At 43.8% G+C, this 27,831-nt stretch overlaps 1 long non-coding RNA gene across 1 annotated transcript in view; it reads left to right on the top strand.

Moving 5' to 3' along the window:
- Positions 1–11,386: 11,386 nt before the first annotated feature.
- Positions 11,387–27,831, top strand: part of LOC310753881 — a 34,153-nt gene continuing 17,708 nt past the window's right edge. Inside the window, exon 1 of the long non-coding RNA XR_014543486.1 lies at positions 11,387–11,673. This is a non-coding gene — a long non-coding RNA (uncharacterized lncRNA). The remainder of the gene's footprint in view (positions 11,674–27,831) is intronic.

Raw genomic sequence — 27,831 nt, 5'->3', positions numbered from 1 at the left:
TGATCAGATGACAATGCTGGAAAAAAGCAAAGCAACCACAGCTACAGGCTAGCTCACGGGGTCGGGGGGCAGCCTGCTGCCACTTCCTGCAATATGTAGTAAGACTGATAACTAGGATTGGGCAGTATGATCATATTAGGCTAGTGCTCTGTGAACTAGACTGGCTCTTGAAATGCTTCCAGGCCCAATTCAGAGGATCTCATTTGGCCTTTCAAGTGTTTCAAGGTTTGGGAAAAGGGTACCAGAAGAAGGCCCACTTATGTTTGCACTGCCTCTCAACTGACTAGAATCCCTTTCCCAGGGAACTCCTGCTCTTTCAAGCATGGCAGGGCCTTTTCAGTCATGGCACCCGACCTTTCAGAATAATCTCCCAAAGAGGTTCACCTGGCCCCTGCTTTGATGTCCTTTCAGCAAAGACTTTTAGAATTTCCCCTGGTTCTTTAATTCATGGGCAGGGTGCTTGTGGCCCTCCAAACCCTGCTGTAGTACACAGGAACATAGGAAGCTACCTTATATTGAGGCAGACCATTGACCCATCAAGCTCAGGACTGACTACATGGATTGGCAGCAGCTTTCAGGCAGAGATCATGCCCAGCCCTAGCTGCACACACTGGTGACTGAGCCTGGAACCTTCTCCATGCAAAATGGCCGCTCTGCTTTCACGTTACTGCCCTTAACAAACTGCAACTCCCACCCCGATCACTGGAGAAGTTGCCCACATTTGCTATAATCTAATCTAATACATCTCTGCCACTCGGTTTATGTTGCTCTCTACTGGCTGCTCTAGTAGAAACCTTAGTGGTGCAGCTGCAGCAGCAGGGATTGCCGACACTGCACCCTCCTGGTGTTGCTGAAGTGGAACTCTCATGAGGCCCAGTCAGCAAGGACAATTCTTAGCAATTATGGGAATTTTGGTCTATCAACATTTGGAGAGCACTATGCTGCCTGCCATAAAGAAGGCTGATCACCGAAGAATTGATGCTTTTGAATTCTGGTGCCAGAGGAGACTCTTGAGAGTCCCAAGGACTGCAAGAAGATCAAACATCCCCATTCTGAAGGAGAAGGGGACGACAGAGGACGAGATGGTGGGACAGTGTTCTCAAAGCTACCAGCATGAGTTTGACCAAACTTCGGGAGGCAGTGGAAGACAGGAGGGCCTGGCGTGCTCTGGTCCAGGGGGTCACGAAGAGGGGGACACGACTAAACGACTAAACAACAAGAAATGCTGCCTACCCTGAGCTACACACAGGCAGGAAAGTTACAGAAACATGACTCAATTTGCTTCTCCAGATAGCGGAGACCAACAAGTTACATCAGCCAAGGCTCTCTCCCTCCAAGCCCTCGAAATGCACTTGTGTTTCATGATTGTCAGCTGCGGCAGACCCTGGTCAGGGGGCAGGAAGCTCATCTGGGCACAGATATCCTCGTAATCCTGGTTTCGGCGCTCAAAGTCTTCCACGTCGGCAGCAAGGTGGGAATTGACCATGCAGAAGCTGGTATTGTTGAAGACAAACCTCACGGCCACACACCCCTTGTTACCCTGCAGGGGCGGAGCAAAGATGGCTGTTAGTGAGCAAGCAGGAAAGAGGGGGAAACTGGTTGGCAGAGATTAGAAAAACAGATAGACAGAAAGATAGATGTAGGGAATTCCGCTGTCAGGGTCTACTCCCCATCTTCCCCATGATGCCTGTGCCCACTGTCTCCCTCATCACTTCCTTGATGCGGCTGAGCTGGTCCTTCCTGACAAAGATGAGCACCAGCTGCACCTAGAAGATGCAAGGTACTGGGATGTCTACCAGCTCTGTTCATTGCTTGCTGTCCTGGGCCGGCTGGATGCAGATAGGAGTGGCAGGGGGCACCAACTGGGGATCCCCCAAGGGAAGAAGGCTCAGAGCCAGGGAACTGGTGGGGGGTCGTCCGAGGGAGAAGAGGGAGCAGACTGTGAGCAAGAGGAGGTGTTGGAAACTGAAGAGGCAGGAGGGCAGGAAGATTCTGTGGCAAACAGCAGTCCATAATCCGAGGCAGAAGTGGAGGCTGGAGGCGGGGGTCAAGAGGCAGAGATCAGGCAGGCTGCTGAAGAAGCCAGGGGGTCTCCCCATCCTGCTGCAATCAGCTCCCCTCCCTGCTGGTCTCCCAGAACACAGAGAAATTAAGAGGAGGGAGCAAAGACAGGCAAGGTCTCAGAGTCTCAGGTTCCTTGGGAAGGACCAGGGGGAGGAGGAGACTTCAGAGAGTGGTGGGAGGGTAGCAACCTTCAGCCTTCACAACTACCTCACTGGGGCAAGACCTGTTGGGAAAGGTTTCTGTGATCACGAGGCCTGCACGGTTTGGGTTTCTTTGAATAAAGAATGTTGGCTTCTTTTGAATAAAACACCACTGACACCAGGTGTTTTTTCTTGCTGACCTCCTCCTCCTCCTCCTCCTCCTCCTCCTCCTCACTCCAGCTCCTGACAGCTGTCTGGCTGCTGAAGAAATGGGTGGGGTTGGACTTACTTTCTTGTACTTGGATTTGGAATGCAAAGCCTTTTCCACAGCTGTCAGCCACTCTTGCTCCTTTGTCGAGTCCAAGTAGAAGAAAGCCTCTGTGCTCAGGTCCAGCTCCTGGAACCGAATGCCCAAGTGCCAAAGAGAAGGATATGGAACTGCAGGAATAGGACTCCCATCGGAACAGACGTGCTGGTTAAATATGCAAAGACAACAGGAGTGTGCAAGGGCAGGCAAGATCAGGACCAAGAACAAACAAGTAATACCAGCCACTTCTTCCTCAGCTTAGCTATTCTGGGCCCCAAAGGAGCTTTGCTAATGAAAGAAAAAAAGCTTTTTCCTTGTATTTTTTAAGATGTGTCAGCCAGCCTGATATCTAAGCACTATCCCAGTCGCCACAGGCAACCAGAAATTCTTTGAAGGCAAGTGAGTTGGTTGATCTCTCCCTTCTTCCTTCACCTGGCAACCTGGTTTCCAGGCTGGCTTTCCGGGAGCAGAAAACCACCTCTCAGATCTGCTGTGCCAAGCTTGTTTGCTAGAAGATTACCCCGTAACACCCTTGTCCTCTTTGCAAACCTCCTAAATGGCTATCCTTCTGTGTTTCCATGCTGGCCATGAAGGAATGGGCATTCCTGACTCTGAAAACAGCACAGAAATACAGCCTGTCTAGTAAAGGGGTAAAAAGAGCAATCTAAACAGCCTCTGTAAAACAGTAGCATCTGAAGCTGCTAACCACATACTGATAAACATATCATAAAAGCAGACATGAAAAACAAATGGCCACTGGGTGCTACTAACAGTGGGACATGGGTGGCGCTGTGGGTTAAACCACAGAGCCTAGGACTTGCAGATCAGAAGGTCGGCGGTTCGAATCCCCGAGACGGGGTGAGCTCCCGTTGCTCGGTCCCTGCTCCTGCCAGCCTAGCAGTTCGAAAGCACGTCCAAGTGCAAGTAGATCAATAGGTGCCGCTCCGGCGGGTAGGTAAACGGCGTTTCCGTGTGCTGCTCTGGTTCGCCAGAAGCGGCTTAGTCATGCTGGCCACATGACGCGGAAGCTGCACGCCGGCTCCCTCGGCCAATAAAGCGAGTTGAGCGCCGCAACCCCAGAGTCGGCCATGACTGGACCTAATGGTCAGGGGTCCCTTTACCTTGACCTTACTACTAACAGTACGAGGAAATAACCAAAGCAAAAACTCAAAAACTTTGTTTGAAGTAGTAAGCTTAGCATTATAAGGATGACCCACACCAAGTGTTGGGGGGGGGTCACACCTCCCTGTCCTCCAGCACAGCTTTTAGGAGGAGTTCCAAAGGTTTTGCTTCCGTTTTGGATTAACTGCATCTTGTCACAATGTCTGAAGCTGCACAAACCGCTTCATTTGAACCATGGCTCATTGAAACAAGCCAACTTCCAATCGTGGGTTTACAAAGCTGGTAAAATGAACCACCATAGGATCTGGACACACCAAACTGTGGTTAATTTAAAATACAAGTGGAAGCTTCCCAATAGGCTTGGGGTGGGGGAGAGGTGTGCAAACCTGGAGGAGAGGCTGCTGTCCTGCTCATAATATGAAGCCACGGTTCAGTATGTGGCACCAAGGGGCTTCCGGTCAGCGCGAGCGCTTAATGGCTGACTCCCCTCTGAGCTCCAGAGGGAGTCTGCTCTGCGGGTTCGGGTCCTGCCGTTACGGCGAAACGGGGACCTCTAAAAATCACAGGTGGTGAAGCCTGTGAACAAGGAGACTCGGCGGGCACCTTTTGCGCCCCCCCCCAACCTGCGAAGAGCCTTTTTAAAGGCTTCTGAACAGCAGCGGGTGAGCGGCGCGGTGCTGAGAGTTGTTTACCCAGCCTGTGGAGTGAAGCCGCATCGCCATTAGCGGAGAGCGCTGATTTCTTCTGAAGAATTGGATTTAAGAAAAGCAACTACCCGTGAGTAGGATAAATGATTAAAGGACTAAATTGAAGCTAAATTTGATGAATTTCGGCACCGAGGCGGGAAAGGTATAAAAAGGAAGTCTGCCTTTCCGTTCTGTAGACAGATTAAAACAAAGAGACTGTCAAGCTGTAACTGTTAAAGAATCTACATTTGAATAAGAACAAATCCACCGTTAAAAAAAATAGCCCTCCTCCCGTAGGCAGGAGCGGAGGGGAGGAATTGTATTATATATGCCTGCATGAAAAGAAGGGAATTGGAATTTTACTGCTGTTTTAACACCCTGGGGATGGACTGCCTTGATAGGGAAGCTGGCTGTAGGTTGTCTGCACATCAAGGTAAAGAAGCAACCTTGGAGCAAATTTCTGAATTAATTTTTTGAAAGGATACAGTGTCACTGGACTTTATATGGACTGTGTTGCAATTAAATAACTTTGGAGAAAATTGATATTGTGGTCTTTTAGGAGACATGGGGGATTTTTAAAGAATACTTTGTTTCAGAACTTGGAAAGTGAAGCTAGAATTTCTCCCCCTAGAGGAGACTTGACTGTAATAATAACAACTGAACTACTAGTTGCTGAGCCACTGGAAAATTCCTATTATAAACAATCTTACAACTGCGTGACTGACCTTGGCTTGGCATGAGAGTGTTATGGCAGATGGCAAAGGGAAAGTAGAGCTACAGGAAAAAAGTTTAAGATCCGGTAGACAATACAAAACTGATATTTCACAACAAAGAAGGGCCTCAACATCTGGAAGTACAGGAGCAGTTTCTGCCTCACAAATAAAATTACGAACTATGTCATCGGAAGACGCATTGGCTAAGGCACTTGGGAAAATTAATGAATCTTTGGAACATTTAACGAAGCAAGGGGCAGAGACAAGTAAACAAGTTGCCGAAACTAACAAGCAAATTGCAGAAACTAATAAGAAAGTAGCTGAGATTTCAGCAAAAATTGATTTAAATACTACAAGTATAAATGAACTTGGAAAGAAGGTGAATTCTAATACAGAGACTATTGAAAAGCTACTAGAGGAATCGGCTACAACTCGAAAGATTGCAGAGGAGGCCAAGGAAATTGCGACTACTACACAGGAAAAAATTCCACCGGTCCTTAAAAAACTGGAGGACCATGAACTGACACTGTCCATGATTGATCTGCAAAGGAAAGAGAGAAATTTGAGAATCAGGGCAGTACCAGAAAGTGAAAGGGACAATTTGGCGGACTTTCTTACAAAAGAATTCTCAGACTTTTGGCAACAGGGCCCTGAGAAGGAAGAATTCAAGATAGTAAGTGCATTTAGACTTGGTACAAGACAAAGAAGGAATAGGCCAAGAGCCTGCTTGTTAACTTTGAGATCTAAAGAAGAAAGAGATAAAATTCTGAATTGGCACTACCAAAAAACATTGAAAATTGAAGACTCTTACGTGGAGATTTTTTTTATATATATATATAAATTTTTATTAATTTTCCAGCATATATTAAGACACAATACAACTGACAATACATAAACAAACAAACATATAAACACGTATAATTTCATAACCTCTTTTTCTTAAACCTTATTTCAACGACTTCCCCATACCTCCCTTTTCTGCATCCCTGTTTTAAACTTTTCCAGCAACCCCTAGTTTCAATTACTTATAATTCACTTTCTTTAATCCTTTTTCTCTTACCCAATTATTTGTCACTGCAATTCTGTTTTACATTACCCATGACATTTTAGCACTCATTAATTTTACAACAGTTCTTAAGATAAACTTTAAATTTCTTCCAATCTTCTTCCACCGTCTCTTTTCCTTGGTCGCGGATTCTGCCAGTCATCTCGGCCAGTCCCATATAGTCTATCACCTTCGTCTGCCACTCTTCCAGCGTGGGTAGTTCTTGTGTCTTCCAATACTTTGCTAAAAGAACTCTTGCTGCTGTTGTAGCATATATAAAGAACGTCCTATCTTTCCTTGACACCAGTTGGCCTACCATGCCCAGGAGAAAGGCCTCTGGTTTCTTATGAAAGGTACACTTAAGGACCTTCTTAATTTCATTATAGATCATTTCCCAGAAGGCCTTGATCCTTGGGCACGTCCACCAAAGGTGGTAGAAAGTACCTTCAGTTTCCTTACATTTCCAGCATTTATTATTGGGCGTATGATAGATTTTTGCAAGCTTGACTGGGGTCATGTACCACCTATAAATCATTTTCATAATGTTCTCTCTTAAGGCATTACATGCCGTAAACTTTATACCGGTAGTCCATAACTGTTCCCAGTCATCAAACATAATGTCATGACCAATGTCTTGTGCCCATTTAATCATAGCTGATTTAACCATCTCATCCTGTGTATTCCATTTCAACAGCAAGTTATACATTCTTGACAAATTCTTAGTATTGGATTCCAACAATTCTGTTTCTAATTTTGATCTCTCCACCTGGAAGCCAATTTTCCCTTACGTGGAGATTTTTAAAGATATACCGAAGTACATTTTGGACGTAAGAAACTACTATAGAGATCTGGTGGTCTTACTGAAAAGAAACAGCATATTTTTCAGGTGGGAATTTCCTCAAGGCCTATCTTTCAAATATAAAGGAAAGAAAATAAGAATAAGGACAGTGAGTGATAAAGACAAGTTTTTGAGAGACCACGAAGAGGATCTTCAGAAAGAGGTGGAATCTGGACAAGAACCAACTTCATCAAGAAAAGGAATACTGGACATAGCAAATTTATCTTTTGGATTGCAACTACCGACTGAAGAAGAACAATTACTTGGAGCAGTAGGAGGGAAAAGTAAATAACCCCATCATGGCTCTGCAACTTCTAAGCTGGAACTGTAATGGTCTGAACATACCCCGGAAGAGAAAAAGTATTTTTCATATATTAAAGAAAGAACAATTGGACTTGATTTGCTTACAAGAGACACATGTGATGAGGTCACATAGGAAAATACTTATTAATAAAAGATTGGGACAAGAATTTATTTCATCTGACAGAGTCAAAAAAAGAGGAGTGGTGATATATGCAAAGGAAAGACTGCTGCCAAAATTAATTTTTAAAGATGACCAAGGAAGATACTTGGCAATTGAAATTCAAGTCCAAGGAGAAAAATTTTTGATTGTAGGAATTTATGCACCGAATGAGGGGAAATCTGAATTTTTTAAGAAGTTGCATGAGATTTTGTTGGACTATATGGATCATAACCTAATTTTGATGGGAGACATGAATGGAGTAGTATCAACAAATATGGGCAAAGCACAAAGACAGGTAGTTACTAAAGATGGAAGACTACCAAAAACTTTCTTTGAAATGACTGACAATATGGACTTGGTTGATATCTGGAGAACAAAAAACCCTCTTGAGAGAGAGGGAACCTTCTTTTCTGAAGCCAAAATGACATGGACTAGAATTGACCAAATATGGGTTACTAGAGGAATGGCTCCAAAGATTAAAAAAGTTGAAATCTGCCCAAAAACTTGCTCCGACCATAATGCCGTAAAGATGGAGATGAAGCAAATAACAGCTGGCTCCTTCAGATGGAGGATGAATGACACCTTATTTAGAGATGAAGAAGTATACAAAAAGGCCCAAAAAACTTTGAGAGACTATTTTGAAATAAATATGAAGACTAATGTTGAAAAAAGAGTAATCTGGGACGCAAGCAAAGCCGTTATGCAAGGATTCCTGATACAACAAAATGCAATAAAGAAGAGAAGCCAAAATGAGAAGAAAGATAAGATTCTGGAAAAGATAAAAGAAGGAGAAAGGAAATTAAGATCAAAACCAAAGTCTCATGAGATTTTGAGAGAAATCAAGTTATACCAAACACAATATATGGAATTGATGAACCAAGAAATAGAATGGAAAATCAAACAAATGAGACAAAAGACTTTTGAATCAGCAGATAAATGTGGTAAACTGTTGGCTTGGCAAATGAGGAAAAGACAAAAACTGAATACGGTGACAAATTTAGAAGTGGAAGGAAAGAACATCTACAATCCAATTGAGATTAGAAATTGCTTCCAGAGATATTTTAAACAACTATATTCACAAGGGCCGCAGAAAGAACTGGACATAGAACAATTTCTTGAGAAAAACGGATTAAAGAAAATCTCTTATGAAAGTAAAATAGTTTTGAACCAGAAAATAACTGAACAGGAAATAGAAGGTGCCATTCAAAATATGCAATTGGGTAAATCTCCGGGACCGGATGGGTTGACTTCCAGATATTATAAAGCCTTGAAGCAGTGGCTAATACAACCTTTGAAGGAAGTCTGCAATGAAATTTTGGAGGGAAAAAGGGCACCTGAATCGTGGAAAGAGGCTTTTATTACACTTATACCGAAGACAGAGACTGAAAAGACTCAACTTAAGAACTACCGCCCTATTTCTTTACTAAATGTGGATTACAAAATCTTTGCTGATATTTTGGCTATGAGATTTAAAAAAGTTTTGATGGAGGAGATTCATAGAGACCAAGCGGGATTTCTCCCGAGAAGACATATGTCAGACAATGTAAGGAATATAATTGATATTTTGAAAAAGTTAGAAGTGAACATAAACACTAAAGCAGTTTTGATATTTGTGGACGCGGAGAAAGCCTTTGACAATATTTCTTGGAGTTTTATGAAGAAGAATCTTCAGGGGATGGGGGTAGGCCAAGGATTTGAAAACGGTATAGGTGCAATATATTCTGAACAAAAAGCAAAGCTAATTGTTAACAATGTGGTTACGGAAGAATTTAAGATAGAAAAAGGGACATGTCAGGGGTGCCCAATCTCCCCATTACTTTTTATATCAGTCCTGGAGGTTTTGCTGAACATGATTAGAAGGGATCTGCTGGTTTAAGGGGTACAGGTCGGAGCTAAACAATACAAATTGAAAGCATTTGCAGATGACTTGGTACTTACATTACAAGAGCCAGAATCTAGTACTAAAAGGGTTTTGGAACGAATACAAGAGTTCGGTCAAGTAGCAGGATTTAAATTGAATAAGTTAAAAACTAAGGTATTAGAGAAAAACTTAACAGCTATTGAAAAAGAGAGGTTTCAGAATGAGACAGGTTTAACTGTGGTTAAGAAAGTTAAATATTTGGGCATTAACATGACAGCTAAAAATGTGAACTTATTTAAAGATAATTATGAGAAATGTTGGATAGAAGTGAAAAAAGATTTAGAAATCTGGTCAAATTGGAAGCTCTCCTTGTTTGGTCGGATTGCAGTTATAAAGATGAATGGATTACCGAGAATGCTGTTTTTGTTCCAAACATTGCAAATCGTCGACAAGATGGACTGTTTCAAGAAGTGGCAGAAAGATATTTCTAAATTTGTCTGGCAGGGCAAGAAACCCAGAATAAAATTTAAGATTTTAACTGATGCAAAGGAAAGGGGGGGATTTGCCCTGCCAGACTCAAACTATACTATGAATCGGCAGCTTTCTGCTGGTTGAGGGACTGGCTGCTTCTTGAGAATACAGACATTTTGGATTTAGAAGGTTTTAATAATATTTTTGGATGGCATGCATATTTGTGGTATGACAAGGTGAAAGCTCATAAGGCCTTTAAAAATCATATTGTCAGGAAAGCATTATATAATGTCTGGATAAGATATAAAGACTTGTTGGAAAATAAAACTCCAAGGTGGTTGTCCCCAATGGAGGCAAAGGCTGTGAAAAGGCTCAATATGGAGTCCAAATGGCCGAAATATTGGGAAATCTTGGAACAAGAAGGTGACAAACAGAAATTGCAGAGTTTTGAGAAACTAAAAGATAAAGTGCGAGACTGGCTTCATTATTATCAAATATTGGAGGTTTATAAGTTGGACAGGAAAATTGGCTTCCAGGTGGAAAAATCAAAATTGGAAACAGAATTGTTAGAACCCAATAGTAAAAATCTGTCAAAAATGTATAACTTGCTGTTGAAATGGAATACGCAGGATGAAACGGTGAAGTCAGCCATGATTAAGTGGGCACAAGATATCGGTCATAACATCATGTTTGCTGACTGGGAAAAGTTGTGGACCACAGGTATGAAATTTACGGCATGTAATGCCTTAAGAGAGAATATTATGAAAATGATATACAGGTGGTACATGACCCCAGTCAAGCTTGCAAAAATTTACCATTTGCCTGATAATAAATGTTGGAAATGTAAAGAAAATGAAGGTACATTCTTTCACCTTTGGTGGACGTGCCCAAGGATTAAGGCTTTTTGGGAGATGATCTATAATGAACTGAAAAAGGTACTTAAGTACACTTTCCCTAAGAAACCAGAGGCCTTTCTCCTGGGCATGTCCGGCCAATTGGTGCCAAAGAAGGATAGAACTTTCTTTATGTACGCTACAACAGCAGCAAGAATACTCATCGCAAAGTATTGGAAGACACAAGACCTACCCACTTTGGAAGAATGGCAGATCAAGGTGATAGACTATATGGGACTGGCAGAAATGACTGGCAGAATCCGGGACCAGGGGAGAGAGACAGCGGAAGAAGACTGGAAGAAATTTAAGGACTATCTTAAGAAATATTGTAAAATTATGGAATGTTAGAATGACGCTGGCTTAGAATTTATGTGGTTTTCAGCTGTAATGGATAAGTAAAAGAAAAACAAAGGTCAAAATTTGAATGAGAATGAAGGGGAAGGATTTGTTGAATCAAATAAATTAGAAATTGGAATACAGAAAGGGGAGGTATGAGGAAGTCGGGGAAGTAAGTTATAAGAAAATAAGGGATTGAAAGTATACTTGTTCTTATTTTTTGTTTGTGTGTATTTTTCTTTATCTTGCACTGTTTTTATTTTAATTTTCTTTCCTTTGTAGTTAAAAGACAGGCCTTGTGGGAACTCCCATCTGAATAGTATGTTATTCTTTCTCAATAGAGTGACCAAGTCCTTGTAATGAGTCCTCACTTCCAAAATATATTTAGGAATGTCTTTGAATATCTGCACACGGGAATCTTCAATCTCAAGAGCTCTTTGAAAATGTACCGTATTTTTCCCTCTATAACACGCAGATTTTTTCTCCTAAAAAGGAAGGGGAAATGTCTGTGCGTGTTATTGAGCGAATGTGTGGTCCCTGGAGCCAAATGGCAAAAAAAATCAGGCAAAAATCAAATCGCGCGTCTCGGAGAAGGGAAATCTGAAAAGAGGAAGTGGCTGCTTTCCTGCATTCTGCCTCAGGGTCTTACTGCCCACCCTCCTCTGTTTCCTTGCTGTGTTTGCTCAAACGGAACAAAGAGCAGGGAAAGCCCCTCCCCTCCAGGCAAGCAGAGTGTCGTCTCTGTGCTCCGGTGCTGCTGAAAACATGCAGGAGAGAGAGAGAGAGAGAGAGAGAGAGAGAGAGAGAGAGCGCGAGCTGGCTGGCTTGGGTGGGTAGGTGAGGGAAAACTTTTGCCTTCCTTTCCTCCCTCCCGTTATACCCCTCTCCTGCATTCTTAGCCAGCTGCTTCTCTGCACACCCCTCTCGTGCTCCTTGTCCATTCTGTATTTTTCCTTCCTTCCCCACTTAAAATGTGGTTAAAAAGCATGGATCCACATGGATCCTCAGGATCTTTGCATTGGGTCACCCCAAATTCACCATCAGATCACATAGCATGTCCATGGCTACAGCCTGCCCCCCAAAAATCACACACGCACTGTTGCCTGGGGCTGCAATGGTGCAAAAATGTGGTTAAAAAGCATGGATCCACATGGATCCTCAGGATCTTTGCATTGGGTCACCCCAAATTCACCATCAGATCACATAGCATGTCCATGGCTACAGCCTGCCCCCCCAAATCACGCACCCACTGTTGCCTGGGGCTGCAATGGTGCAAAAACGTGGTTACAAAACATGGATCCTCAGGATCTTTGCATTGGGTCACCCCAAATTCACCATCAGAGCACATAGCATGTCCATGGCTACAGCCTGCCCCCCCCCAAAATCACACACCCACTGTTGCCTGGGGCTGCAATGGTGCAAAAACGTGGTTACAAAGCATGGATCCACAGGGATTCTCAGGATTTTTGCATTGGGTCACCCCAAATTCACCATCAGATCACATGTCTGTGGCCACAGCATGAAGCACAAAAATGATACATCCACTGTTTCATTCAGAATGTTTTTTCCCTTGTTTTCCTCCTCTAAAAACGATGTGCGTGTTATGGTCAGGTGCGTGTTATCGAGCGAAAAATACGGTAAATTTAATATCTTATCTCTCTCCTCCTGAGATCTCAAAGTTATCAAACAGTCTCTTGGGCTCTTTCTGTTTTGTCTCCTGCCCAGTCTAAAAGCAGTTACTATCTTGAATTCCTCTTCTTTCAAATTGTCCTGCCAAAATTCCAGAAACTCTTTTGTAAGAAAGTCTATCAAGTTATCCTTTTCACTTTCTGGGATCAGTCTCAATCTCAAATTCCTATTTTTCCTCTGTAGTTCCAACAAAGACAGGGCCGCATCATGTTCTTCCAGCTTTTTGCAGACTGGTACTAACTTTTCCTGTGTAGTTTCTGCAGAAGTTTTTGCCTCTTCTGCAGAAGTTTTTGCCTCTTCAGCGATCTTTCTAGTTGTCTCATTTTCTTGAACCAATTTGTTTATTGACTCTGTATTTAAATCCAATTTTGTTGACAGTTCTTTCAGTTGTTTAGAGTTTTCCGTGCTCTGCTTTGTAAGCGTTTCCAGAGCTTCATTTATTTTAACTAGTGCCTGTGTCACTGAATCCATAGATAAAGTTGTAGTCACGCCTGCTGCAGCTGAACTTGAAATAGAGCCCCTTTTTTCTGAGCAGCTTTACTCTTAGCTCTTGTTGTTATCTCTTCTGCTGGGCCACTCATGTCCCAAGGTCGTTCCCACAGGAATGACTTGGACCAGAATTGACCAAATATGGATAACTAGTGGGATGGCATCAAAGATAAAGAAAGTGGAAATCTGCCCAAAGACTTGCTCCGACCATAATGCTGTAAAGATGGAGATGAATTCAACAACAGCTGGCTCCTTTAGATGGAGGATGAATGACTCCCTGTTTAGAGATGAAGAGGTGTATAAAAAGGCCCAGAAAGTGGTAAAGGACTACTTTGAGATAAATCTGAGAACAGAAGTGGAAAAAAGAGTAATCTGGGACGCAAGCAAAGCCGTCATGCGAGAATTTTTAATACAACAGAATGCTATAAAAAGGAAGAGACAGAATGAGAAGAAGGATAAGATTTTGGAAAAGATAAAAGAAGGAGAAAAAAAATTGAGATCTAAACCAAAGTCACATGAAATTTTGAGAGAAATTAAGTTTTATCAGAGACAATATATGGAATTGATGAATCAAGAGATAGAATGGAAAATAAAACAAATGAGACAAAAGACATTTGAATCGGCAGATAAATGTGGGAAACTTCTGGCATGGCAACTGAAGAAGAGACAAAAACAGAACACGGTTACAAATCTAGAAGTTGAGGGAAAGAACATTTGTAAACCAAATGAGATTAGAAACTGTTTTCAGAGTTATTTCAGGAGACTTTATGCACAAGGGCCGGTGAATGAAAAAGAAATAGAAGAATTTCTTTAAAAATATGGATTACAAAAAAATTCTGAACAAAGTAAAGTGATTTTGAACCAGAAGATAACTGATCAAGAAATTGAGGGAGCCATTCAAAATATGCAATTGGGAAAATCTCCAGGACCTGATGGACTGACCTCCAGATATTACAAAGCTTTGAAAGAATGGCTTATACAACCTTTGAAGGAGGTCTGTAATGAAATTTTAGAGGGGAAGAAGGCACCCGAATCGTGGAAAGAAGCGTACATTACACTTATACCAAAATCAGAGACTGAGAAGAACCAGATTAAGAACTACCGCCCTATATCATTACTCAATGTGGATTACAAAATTTTTGCAGACATTTTGGCAAAAAGATTGAAAAGAGTTTTGGTGGGGGAGATTCATAAAGACCAAGCGGGCTTTCTTCCAGGAAGACATCTATCAGATAATGTGAGAAATATAATAGATATTATGGAGTTATTAGAAGTTAATATTAATACCAAGGCAGTATTAATATTTGTGGATGCGGAGAAAGCCTTTGACAATATTTCTTGGAGCTTTATGAAAAAGAATCTTCAAGGGATGGGGGTAGGCCAAGGCTTTGAGAATGGTATAGGTGCAATTTATTCTGAACAAAAAGCAAAATTGATTGTAAATAATGTGGTCACTGAAGAATTTGCTATTGAAAAAGGGACACGACAGGGGTGCCCAATATCCCCATTACTTTTTATATCTGTCTTGGAGGTTTTATTAAACATGATCAGAGGGGACCAGCTGGTTAAAGGGATTCAGGTCGGAGCTAAACAATATAAATTGAGAGCGTTTGCAGATGATCTAGTATTAACTTTACAAGAGCCAGACACTAGTACGAGAAGAGTTTTAGAGCTAATACAAGTATTTGGTCAAGTAGCAGGTTTTAAGTTGAACAAACAGAAAACGAAAGTACTGGATAAAAATCTAACAGTTGCTGAAAGAGAGAAGTTCCAGAGTGAAACTGGTTTAATGGTAGCAAAGAAGGTGAAATACCTGGGGATTAATTTGACATCTAAGAATGTGAACTTATTTAAAGATAATTATGAGAAATGTTGGACAGAAGTTAAGAAAGATTTAGAAATATGGTCAAATTTGAGACTTTCATTGTTAGGCCGAATTGCTGTTATTAAGATGAATGTTTTGCCGAGAATGTTATTTTTGTTTCAAACATTGCAGATTGTGGATAAAATGGATTGTTTCAAGAGGTGGCAAAAAGACATATCTAGATTTGTCTGGCAGGGCAAAAAGCCCAGAATAAAATTTAAGATACTAACTGATGCAAAAGAAAGAGGGGGGTTTGCCCTGCCGGACTTAAAATTGTATTATGAATCAGCGGCTTTTTGCTGGCTGAAAAACTGGCTGCTTCTTGAAAACACAGACATTTTGGATTTGGAAGGGTTCAATAACAGATTTGGCTGGCATGCATATATATGGTATGACAAGGTTAAAATCCATCAAGGTTTCAAAAACCATATTGTTAGGAAAGCATTATATAATGTTTGGATTCGGTATAAAGGCTTGTTGGAAAATAAAACCCCTAGGTGGTTGTCACCAATGGAAGCTAAGGAAGTGAAAAAACTTAATATGGAATCCAAATGGCCAAAATATTGGGAAATTACAGAGCATGAGGAGGGAAAAGTGAAATTGCAGAGTTATGAGAAATTGAAGTCTAAAGTAAGAGACTGGCTTCATTACTACCAGATAAATGAAGTCTTCAAACAGGACAGGAAAATTGGCTTCCAGGTGGAGAGGTCAAAATTAGAAACAGAGCTTTTGGAACCCAATACTAAGAATCTGTCAAGAATGTATAACTTGCTGTTGAAATGGAATACACAGGATGAGACGGTTAAATCAGTTATGATTAAATGGGCACAAGACATTGGTCATGACATTATGTTTGCTGACTGGGAACAGTTATGGACTACCGGTATAAAGTTTACGGCATGCAATGCCTTAAGAGAGAACATTATGAAAATCATTTACAGGTGGTACATGACCCCAGTCAAGCTTGCAAAAATCTATCATACGCCCAATAATAAATGCTGGAAATGTAAGGAAACTGAAGGTACTTTCTACCACCTTTGGTGGACGTGCCCAAAGATCAAGGCCTTCTGGGAAATGATCTATAATGAAATTAAGAAGGTACTTAAGTGTACTTTTCACAAGAAACCAGAGGCCTTCCTCTTGGGCATGGTAGGCCAATTGGTGTCAAGGAAAGATAGGACGTTTTTTATGTATGCTACAACAGCAGCAAGAGTTCTTTTAGCAAAGTATTGGAAGACACAAGAACTACCCACGCTGGAAGAGTGGCAGACGAAGGTGATTGACTATATGGGACTGGCCGAGATGACTGGCAGAATCCGTGACCAAGGGAAAGAGACGGTGGAAGAAGATTGGAAGAAATTTAAAGTTTACCTTAAGAACTGTTGTAAAATTAATGAGTGCTAAAATGTCATGGGTAATGTAAAACAGAATTGCAACGATAAACGATTGGGTCAGAGAAAAAGGATTAAAGAAATCGAATCATAAGTATCTGAAATTAGGGGTTGCTGAAAAAGTTTAAAACAGGGATGCAGAAAAGGGAGGTATGGGGAAGTCGTTGAAATAAGGTGATGAAATTATACGTGTTTATATGTTTGTTTGTTAATGTGTTATGTTGTGAATTGTCAGTTCTTGTCTGTTAATATATGTTGTAAAACCAATAAAAAATTATTATAAAAAAAAGAAAGTATACTTGTTCTTATTTTTTGTTTGTGTGTATTTTTTTTTCTTTTTCTTGTATTGCTCTGTTTTTATATAATTTTTGAAACTTTAATAAAAATCTTTAAAAAAAAACAAACAGTATGTGGCACCAAGGAAAATTGCCCACCACAACTAATACTTTCAATTACCCACCCACGTGGCCTGAGTGAACAGGACAGACTTTGCCTGGCACCCAACAATAAAGCTGTCATGTAGATGTCGCTTTCTCCAGCCCCAACTCTGATACAAGTTCCACTGGCGTTTGCACTTTTGCATGATCTGACCTGAAATTCTGGGTGTTGACATATGCCTTCTCTCTCTTGGCGAGGACGTGCTTGATGAGTCCCTCTCTCTGTCCGGACTGCGTATGTGTGGAAGGCACAAAGAGCTGGCGCATAGTGTGGGTCATTGGGGTTGCTTCTTGCTCATGCTCTCCTTGTCACGGATACGCCTCAGGGAGATGAGAACAGAATTCAAGTAGTCCCTAAAAGCAAGGAGGCGGGAGGGCACAGTACACCTCTAAGGCAACTTACAGCCTGCTTAGTGGCAGCGGTGGGGGTGGAGGCTCCCGGCGGGCACTCATTTGCTGATTCTGCAGGTTTATTTCCTTCTCCATGAAGTTATCCTCGAATCCCAGAATTCCTGAGAGAGGAAAAGACTTCTGAGGTTAGAGAGGCTTCAGAACCGTTTGGGGACGTTTCGGAAAAGGAACTTAGAAAATACTTAACTGCAGGAAAATGTTCCTGCCTCCCCACAGCACCACGTTTGTCGGACAATTGTCTCTCAGCTTATGCATGTTTAGGAAGGATTGTGGAGGCAACAGGTCCTCCCCTCAAGGCCTTTTCCTCTAAAGGAGGTAGACTGGTCTTCTCCAATCCTCTGGCCACTGCTGAGTTTTCCAAACTTGCTGGCATATTGCATGTAGCACCTTAACAGCATCATCTTTAACAAAATTTAATAGTTCAGCTGGAATATCATCATTTCCACTGGCCTTGTTATTAGCAGTGCTTTCTAAGGCCCATTTGACTTTGCTCTCCAGGATGTCAGGCTCAAGGTCAGCAACCACACTACCTGGGGTGTATGAGACATCCATATCTTTCTGGTATAATTCCTCTGTGTATACTTGCCACCTCTTCTTGACATCTTCTGCTTCTGTTAGGTCCTTTCCACCTTTGTCCTTTATTATGGTACTCTTTGTATGAAATGTTCCTTTCAGGACTTCCGGGTTAGCGCCATCGTCTAATGGCGGATTCCCTCCGAGCTCTGGAGGGAGTCGGCTCAGCAGGGGTCGGGTCCTGACACGCCGGCGACGCGGGGACCCCTAAAAACCACAGGCGTGGAAGCCTGTGGACCTGGTGACTCGGTGGGCACCTTTGCGCCCCCCCGACCCGCGAAGGAGCCTTTTTAAAGGCTGCGGAACGGGGGACGGGGAGCGGCGCGGTGCTGAGAGTCCTCTGCTTCCCCTGCTGAGTGAAGCCGCATACCATGGACGGAGAGCGCTGACTTCTTCCTTGAAATATCGGGACTAAAAGTAACAACCCGCAATTTAACGGAACCACCTTTACCACCGGGGCCTTGTAAAGACCCCAAGATCTCCTGCAACAATTTTGCAAAGTTTTTTGCAGATAAAATCACTCATATTCGGAAGGAGCTAGACACCACCGTGGGAGCAGGGCTGGGGCGGGAGAGTGCTAGAGCTCTGTCTGGTCAAGTTGCATGGAATCAATTTCAATCCGTTACCCCCGAGGATGTGGACAGGCTGCTTGGACGCGTGAAACCAACCACCTGTCTCCTTGATCCTTGCCCATCCTGGCTAATAAAAGCAAGCCGGGAAGGGCTGGGCGATGGGCTCTGCGGGGTGGTGAATGCTTCCCTCTGTGAGGGAACATTCCCAGATCCGCTGAAAGAGGCGGTCGTTAAACCGCTTCTTAAAAAACCATCTTTAGACCCGGCCAGTATGGCCAACTATCGCCCAGTCTCAAATCTTCCATTCTTGGGCAAGGTGATTGAGCGCGTGGTTGCTGAACAACTCCAGGCACGCCTGGAGGATGCGGACCATTTGGATCCCTTCCAATCAGGATTCAGGCCTCATCATGGGACTGAAACTGCCTTGGTCGCGCTGGTTGATGATCTCCGGCGAGCTAGGGACAAAGGTGAGAGTTGTTTCCTAGTTCTGCTGGATCTCTCAGCGGCCTTTGATACAATCGACCATAACATCCTTCTGGACCGTCTAGAGGGGCTGGGAGCTGGGGGCACTGTTATGCAGTGGTTTCGCTCCTTCCTCCTGGGCCGTGTTCAGAAAGTGGTGGTGGGGGATGAGTGCTCAGACCCCTGGGCCCTCACTTGTGGGGTGCCTCAGGGTTCCGTCTTCTCCCCCATGCTTTTTAACATCTATATGAAGCCACTGGGAGAGATCATCAGGGGGTTTGGACTGGGTGTCCATCAATATGCAGATGATACCCAGCTCTACCTCTCTTTCAAATCAGAACCAGTGAAGGCGGTGAAGGTCCTGTGTGAGTGCCTGGAGGCAGTTGGAGGATGGATGGCGGCTAATGGATTGAGGTTGAATCCTGACAAGACAGAAGTACTGTTTTTGGGGGACAGGGGGCGGGCTGGTGTGGAGGACTCCCTGGTCCTGAATAGGGTAACTGTGCCCCTGAAGGACCAGGTGCGCAGCCTGGGAGTCATTTTGGAGTCACAGCTGTCCATTGAGGCGCAGGTCAATTCTGTGTCCAGGGCAGCTGTCTACCAACTCCACCTGGTACGCAGGCTGAGACCCTACCTGCCCGCGGACTGTCTCGCCAGAGTGGTGCATGCTCTGGTTATCTCCCGCTTGGACTACTGCAATGCGCTCTACGTGGGGCTACCTTTGAAGGTGACCCGGAAACTACAACTAATCCAGAATGCGGCAGCTAGACTGGTGACTGGGGGCGGCCGCCGAGACCACATAACACCGGTCTTGAAAGACCTACATTGGCTCCCAGTACGTTTCCGAGCACAATTCAAAGTGCTGGTGTTGACCTTTAAAGCCCTAAACGGCCTCGGCCCAGTATACCTGAAGGAGCGTCTCCACCCCCATCATTCTGCCCGGATGCTGAGGTCCAGCGCCGAGGGCCTTCTGGCGGTTCCCTCATTGCGAGAAGCAAAGCTACAGGGAACCAGGCAGAGGGCCTTCTCGGTAGTGGCGCCTGCCCTGTGGAACGCCCTCCCATCGGATGTCAAAGCGATAAATATCTACCTGACATTCAGAAGACATCTTAAGGCAGCCCTGTTCAGGGAAGTTTTTAATCTGTGATATTTTAGTGTATTTTTGGTTTTCTATGGAAGCCGCCCAGAGTGGCTGGGGAAACCCAGCCAGATGGGCGGGGTACAAATAATAAATTATTATTATTATTATTATAATACGGAAATTGGACTTAAAATGAAATTTTTTTTTTTGGATTTGGAACGAACGGGGTAGGCGCAAAAAGGAAGTCCGTCTCCCCGCCTTGTAAACATCTTAAAGCAAGGACTAGCTAACTAAGGTTGAGAGAATAATTTCTTTCTTATTGGATAAAAGTTATTAATTCCACGACTTGGCAGTTTAAGCTGTTTGCTGGAGGATAAGAGTTGTTTTTAAGAGCTGAAGTGCAACCCCCCCCCCCCCGGGACCCGGGAGCGATCCGCGAGAGAGCCTGTTTAAGAGACATAGAAGATTTTGACAGCTGTCAAATTAGCTGTCAAAGTTGGGAAAGAAAGAGAACATTGGTTCTGTGGTCTCTGCTGGACATATTTGCTACAATTTGGTTATAAATTGTTGGAAACAAGGAGGAATTGATACAAACTAATTTGACTTTTGGCTTTTTTATGAACTAAGTAACCAGAATCCCTCTAGAGGAGGTTCTGGGACACTACAATGGCTGCAAGTGGAAAAATACTGATGGAGCTAAATAGAACTTGGTTTCTTCTGGGAAAGCTACAAGAACAAAATGATGTTTTGGCTACAAGGGTCAAAACATTGAATGAAACAGTAAACAATTTTACTGAACTTAGTAAGGACTTGACTCAAGTCTCTGCAACTGAACAAAAGGCCCTTGCAGCGGAACAAAAAGTTTTGGTAGCCGAACAGGAAGAGAAGCTTGAGAAAATTGAGAAAGTGGGAAAAGAAATATATGAGGTGCTGGAGAGTAAGGAAGGAGGAGCAACAATGCCACAGATGAAGGAAAGCCAGAGGCCTGTCAAAAAGGATACAAAGGAAAATAAGAACTGGATGAGGGAAATTTTGTTTGAATTGGTGAATGAAGAATGGAGAGACCTCCCCAGGAGATCTGAAGATTTGTGGATTATAAATTTGATCAAGTTAGAAGTTGGAGCTTTTGGGACATTTGGACTCAAAAAGATTGAGAAACAAGATTTGAGCTCCACTTTTAAATATGGAGATCTGGCTGGAAGAAAAATGGACATTACTGAGACAGAGCTTCCCCGAGTTTTGGTTTTTGGTATAAAGGACTATCAAAAAAACCGGCAGAGAGGAATTGAGAGAGAATTACGAGCCTCGGACGTGAGATCTCCAGGCTGATCGCAGATAGGATGATAGATATTGGTGGGGGATCAAAACCGGGAAAAGGGGGGTGGGGATTGGGAACCTAAAGGGTGTATAACTATATTTTGATTTTTTATTCTATTTTGTCAGGGGTATTAAAAGGGGGAATTCGTGGAAGGGTATTGGGGTCAACCTTAGAAAAAGATTTAAAGAATGGGTACTGAGGTACAAAGATGGATGTTTATAAGCTAAAATTGGTTATATAAAATGAATTAAATACAATAATGAATTAAATATAATAAGGTTAAAAATTGGGGATAAGAACTTGTTGAACTAATAATTGGAAATGGAATACAAGAGAGGGAGGTGTGGGGAAGTCATGGAAATATGTTATTGAAAAAAAGGTTGTAAAAGATAAATGTTTGTTTTTGTCTTTTTTTCTTTTTTTCTTTTTTCTTTTTTAATCTTTTTTGTCTTTTTGGAAAATTTTAATAAACATTTTTGAAGAAAAAAAAAGAAATGTTCCTTTCATAGCTCCAGCTTTCTTGAACAGATCTCTGGTTCTTCCCATTCTGTTGTTTTCCTCTATTTCTTTGCATTGCTCGTTTAAGAAGGCCCTCTTGCCTCTCCTTGCTATTTTTTGGAAATCTGCATTCAATTTCCTGTATCTTTCACTATCTCCCTCGCATTTTGCTTGCCTTCTTCAAGTCCACCTTTCATTTTGAAGCAAAATGTCATTGAAATGGGGGAGAAATGCCCTGCATGAAGTCTTGGGTTTGCAATTTGGGGAGAGGGAAGACTGTCTGCGGCACTGGGGAGCGGGCAGGCTGGCGAGGCCCCCTAGATCTAGAGGCCCTAGGCTTCTGCCTACTTAGCCTATACATAAATCCGGCCCTGCCTATGTCACAGTGAGCACAGGCCCATCGATCACGTGCAAGGCATTCTGCATGTTGGGAAGGAGCCTCCTGTTCTGGGCCAGGTGGAAGAGTGACACCACCAGAAGACTGGGTGGTGGGGTCGAAGCTGATCCCGGGGAGCGCGTGAGGAGTCAAGGCTTCCCGCATGAGAGCCTCGCTTCCTCTAGAAGTCCCTGCCTCCTGGTCTGTGTTCGCTTTCTTCTTCAGGTACAGCGCCAGCATGTTCTGGATGGTGCACCTGCTTTCAGGGGAGAGCTTGTCGAACTGGTCCACACTAGAAGAATAGCCATGAGACGGGTGAGACTCCTGCAAGGCGTCCCCAAAGTCAGGGGAACATAAGCGCATTTGAAGAGCCTTGCTGGGTCAGGCCAAGGCCCATTCAGTCCGACATCCTGTTGGCATGTAGTTGATCCACCACAATTGCAAGATTATTGCATCCTTCAGGAATGGTGTGTCCAGCTCCATCTGAGTCATCATCCAGGCACGCTGTGGAGCTGCATGGATGAGAGATGGGCATCTTCGGCCAGTCAGGGGTGAAGAGCTGGCAAGATCCCCTGTACTGAGCAGAAAAGCAAACTCTTTGGCCTCCAAGATCTCTCCCAACTCTCAGCAGCCCTCACTGTGAGCCATACTAGAGGAATTTTGTCCTGCTTTTGCTGAGCTACAACACAGGAGCGCACCCCCAGGGGGCCATGATGTGGTAACCCTGGCGAAGCATTGCAGAGCAGCTGAGAAAGCAGAATAATGTTTGCGTGGACAGTCCATTAGAAAGCTGCACTATTATTGCATCGATAGCACATTGCAGAATACGGCCCCATCTGGAGGCACAGTAGCTTTCATTTCGGAGGTTGTGGTTTTACATCTTATTTATTTATTTATTTATTCAAAATTATTTTCGGAATTATAGGTAGCCTTGAATACCTATTTCCTCCCAAGGTAAGGGGAAGAGGCATGGCTAAGATGGCAGGACAGCTTACTCTATGATGTTAACCCCTTCATGCACTAATTAGACTGAAGCATGTTGGTTATATGAGACTGGTTATCCCACACAACATGCTCTCACGCAACCCATGCCCTCCAACTGAAAACCCATTTTCTGGACAATATCATTTTAAAATAATATTTATTAAGAGTTTAAAAATTACAAAAAGGAAAAAAAAGAGTTAAACAAAACAGAACAATACAACACAATACAATACAAGAAAAACAAAAACACTACTTATCTTAACAAAACAGAAACAAAAACAGAAACAATTAAAAACACATCCAATTTTCCATATCTTATCTTTCATTTACTTGTTTCAACGACCTCCTCACACCTCCCTTTTTTGTATTCCAGTTCAGTTAGCTATTTCAGCAAATCCTTTCCATCTTTCTCTATTTTTGTCCTATAATTTATCTTAACACAATCTAACCTTATTTTTTCCCTTTAGTCCATTAACATTCTATTTTTACTTAATTCTTTATAACATTTCTGCTAAAGCCATATAACTTCATTCCAGCATCCTTCTAACATTAATTTTACAGTGTTTCTGTAAATAGTCTTTAAATTTTTTCCAATCTTCTTCCACTGACTCTTCTCCCTGGTCTCGGATTCTGCCAGTCATTTCCGCCAGTTCCATGTAGTCCGTCAACTTCATCTGCCATTCTTCCCGGGTGGGTAAATCTTGTGTCTTCCAATACTTTGCGATGAGTATTCTTGCTGCTGTTGTAGCATACATAAAGAAAGTTCTAGCCTTCTTTGGCACCAATTGGCCGACCATGCCCAGGAGAAAGGCCTCTGGTTTCTTCAGGAAGGTATATTTAAATACCTTTTTCATTTCGTTATAAATCATCTCCCAGAATGTCTTAATCCTTGGGCACGTCCACCAAAGGTGAAAGAATGTACCTTCAGTCTCGTTACATTTCCAACATTTATTATCAGGTAAATTATAAATTTTTGCAAGCTTGACTGGTGTCATATACCACCTGTAAATCATTTTCATTAAATTCTCTCTTAAGGCATTACATGCCGTAAACTTCATACCTGTGGTCCATAACTGTTCCCAGTCAGCCATCATAATGTTGTGTCCAACATCTTGTGCCCATTTAATCATAGCAGATTTCACCGTTTCATCCTGAGTGTTCCATTTCAACAGCAAGTTATACATTCTTGACAAATTCTTAATTTTGGGATCTAACAATTCTGTTTCCAATTTTGATTTTTCCACCTGGAAGCCAAGATTTTTGTCCAAATTATACGCCTCCATTATTTGGTAGTAATGGAGCCAGTCTCGCACTCTATTTTTAAATTTTTCAAAACTCTGCAGTTTTAATCTGTCTCCCTCTTGTTCAAGAATTTCCCAATATTTTGGCCATTTGGCCTCCATATTGAGTTTTTTCTGAGCCTGGTTATCCCACACAACATGTGCGAGAGGTTTTCCAGGCAAAAGGGGGCAGAGGGAGAGAAACCAAGAACCTCAAATTCACTAGACCAGGGATGGGGAATTGTGTGGCCCTCTAGATGTTGTTGGATTCCATCACCCCTGACCGTCGGCCATGCTGGCTGAGGCAGAAGGCCATTGGATCTGGCAATATCTGGGACCCCACAAGATTCCCTGCCCCCGCCCTACACAAACAACCAGGCACTCAGCTGTGCGGCACACCTCTTACCGGAGGGAGGGTCACTCCAGAGGCAGCTGTGGCATGAGGGTGCTGGATCATGCCTTTGTGGGCACACCTGAGGATTAAAGTGGACCCCCTAGGAAGCATGCTTGGAGATCTTCCTTACCAGGTGGCTTTCTGGCAAAAACACAACAGTACTAATGGCCATATGGAGCCACACCTCAAAGCTGGATCAGACTTCCCAGATCCTGTAGCCTACATCAGGAGGAAGACTGGGGCAGAGGGGCCTAGAGTGGGAGTCAGAGCTGCTCTTAGGGCTGCATGTCTGAAGCATGGGCAGAAATCTTTGGGTGCGAGGTTGCATGGGGCTGTCTCTTTGTGTTTTGGTGATGCCAAGCCGCCAGCCAGCCAGAGGCAGGCAACCAACTGGCTTCAGGGGCAAGCTCCTTTGCAAAGCCAGTCTGACTTCACCAAATACAATGGCAGAGTGACCATTCGACCCATGTTCTGCTTCGCTGTGAAATTGCGTGTGTTCCTCAACGCAGAGAACCTCTTTTTCAACGTCAAGCTGGTCTAAGCAAGAAAAGCATAAGAGTTAGTCTTGAATCCCCCCACACATGTGCTGGGAGATGCCTGCACACCGCACCTGTAAAGCACATCTCCTCACACCCACACCCCAAAAGTCCTGGGGACAATGGTTTGTTAAGGGTGCTGGGGATCGTAGCACTGTGAAAGGAAAACTAAGGTTCTTAGGATGCTTTGGAGGGGGTGGAATGTTGAATACACAGCGGCCACATGGATATATGGACACACACACACACCACAGCATAGCTTCAACTTTTAGCACAAAAAGTCTTCAGCCAGATGTCATGCAACCCTTTGGCAGGGGCAACTTATCATTTTATTGATTTTCCATAACAATTAAAAAGGCGGCCAATCTTGCAAAGGAGTGTTGCCATTTAAACTGCTGGTGTGACGTAGGAACCCGAACAAAGTGAAGGAACCAACTACCCAGAGTCTGCTTCCGATTGCCCTTGTTCTCCACCTCCCTCTATCCTAATCAGCCGCAAACAAGAGTTCAGATTTGAAAGCCTTGTTATCACCTCATTCCCTTCAATTAGCCAGCTGCTCTGGCAGATGACATCAGTTCCTTCCCGCTCCCAATATTCCTGCTCCTAACCTGGTTAGCCATAGCCCGGAAGCTGAATCTCAGGGGAACGCCTTTGGGCTGGGAAGGGCTCATCTTTTCTGGGCCTCTTCTCCCCCTCAGGAAGGGGTGCTTGGCTCCTGGCCTGTGAAATGTGCTCAAAATGTAAAGATGCCTTCTTTCCACAGAGCCAAGGAAGAAGGATGGAAATTGAAATACCTCCAAACCTTCCCACGTCAGAGATGCAGGAGTTGTGTCGCCTCCAACTTCCTCAGGGATGAAGCAGCTACGAAAAACGAAGCATCCCACCTGGGCACGGTTTCTGAGAGAGCAACAGCAGAAGACCCAGACTCTGGCAAGATGAGCATTTGCCCAGTGGATTCTGGCCGGTCCGTGAGGGCAGACAGGGGATGACTGCGGTGGCTGCCAGCCCCTTCCCACTCCATCTCAGATACAGAACACATTTGCTCTGCCACTCCTTGGCTCGGGCGCCACCTACTGTTGGCCTCCTTGCGTTCCACCCTCCCAGTCCCAATGAGCACCACCCACCCCTGGTCCAGAGGCACAGAGCAGTAGTTAGGTGATCTTGCGCCCCGGCTGAACCGTCCAGATTGTGCCCCCTAGCCACGGACAAGTTAGCTCTTCTTTCTGCCTCTCCTCCACCCCCCCACCCATTCAATTCACCCTGGAAGTACAGGTATCGAAAAGTAAAATGTTAGAGGTTCCCCCCCCACCCCATAGCAATATAATTGGATTCATCTAGCTGGTCAGTCTACTTTCGGTTTCACTCCTGGCTCCTTGTTAAATTAATACTGCATCAGAAAGCTCCCAAGCAGATATCCAAAGTTCTTTGGCATTTCTCCAGTTGTTAATGAGATGTCTCTTTTAGTCCAGGGGAGTCTTTTGATCTTCTTCCAGGAAACCAAGAGTCGAAAGCCTTGATTTTCCCTTTTTTTCTTTTTTCCAGTCATTTCCACACAGTTAGTCATTATTAGAGTTATTAAAACCTTATTATATTAACAAATGCAATTTTTTTAGTCTCCCTTGCTTTCCTGGTGACCTTCAGCTTAAAGACAAACTGCTCTGGAGTGAGAAAAATCCATCACACTCAAAAAGCCCAGCTGGAGGGACCTGGAAGTGTGCGGGGACGAGCAATTTTGTAGTGGGTTTGTTGCACAGGAGCACCAAGTTCACTAACTGGCTGATTCAGATTGAATCCCATTCAAAAAGAGTGCAATGGTGTGTGTTTCAGCCAGCCATCCGGCTGCTGCAAATATTCCCTGGGTGCCACCACACTGTTCTGTCTGTGTGTTTGGAAGGGAATGGGAGCTATGCTCCCCCCGGAGACACTCCACTCCTTCTTCCTTAGCTGTGCTGCTCAACAGTTGAGGCAACCTTCACAGTTCTGGGATGCCGAGGAAGCGAACCAATAGTCACGGTCACCTGTACTGCCTCCGTATGCCCTATTCTGACAGATGCTGCCTTTCATATTCACGCCCAAGAGCCTTTCCGCTCCAGAGATCTGGGGCTGAACCCGGGATCTGCACGCCAAGGCTGGAGTAAGAAAGAGCCCTTGCTAGCTGGCCACGTTGGGCGCCTGCCTGGAGAGTGGAAGCCGGGGGTTGGAGGGACATCGTGCTGCTCCTGGCAACCCCCACCCAACCCGACGTCCTCCTCCGCCTGAACCCCACTTCCCCTGGGACGCACTTCCCATCCTGGAGTGGCTGGGGGGGGAGCGCTCCCCACCCCCCTTTCCAGACTCTCCTCGTTCTTCTTCTTCATGCCTCGGGTGTTTTACTGAGTGTATCTTCAGAACAACCCTCTGTGAGGGAGGCTAAGCTGGCCCAAGGACTGGCCCAACGTAGCTCAGCCAGTTTGCCAAGGCATTTAAGCATTTAAGACCGCGCATCCTTTCCCCTCAGATGAGAAAGCCGGGATGAGTCATGCTAGCAGCCTGTGGCC

The sequence above is a fragment of the Podarcis filfolensis genome, assembly GCF_964270895.1.
Source record: "Podarcis filfolensis genome assembly, chromosome: W".
Classification (NCBI taxonomy): Eukaryota; Metazoa; Chordata; class Lepidosauria; order Squamata; family Lacertidae; genus Podarcis; species Podarcis filfolensis.
Note: the sequence above shows the minus strand (reverse complement) of the source record. Positions and strands in the feature narration are given on the sequence as shown.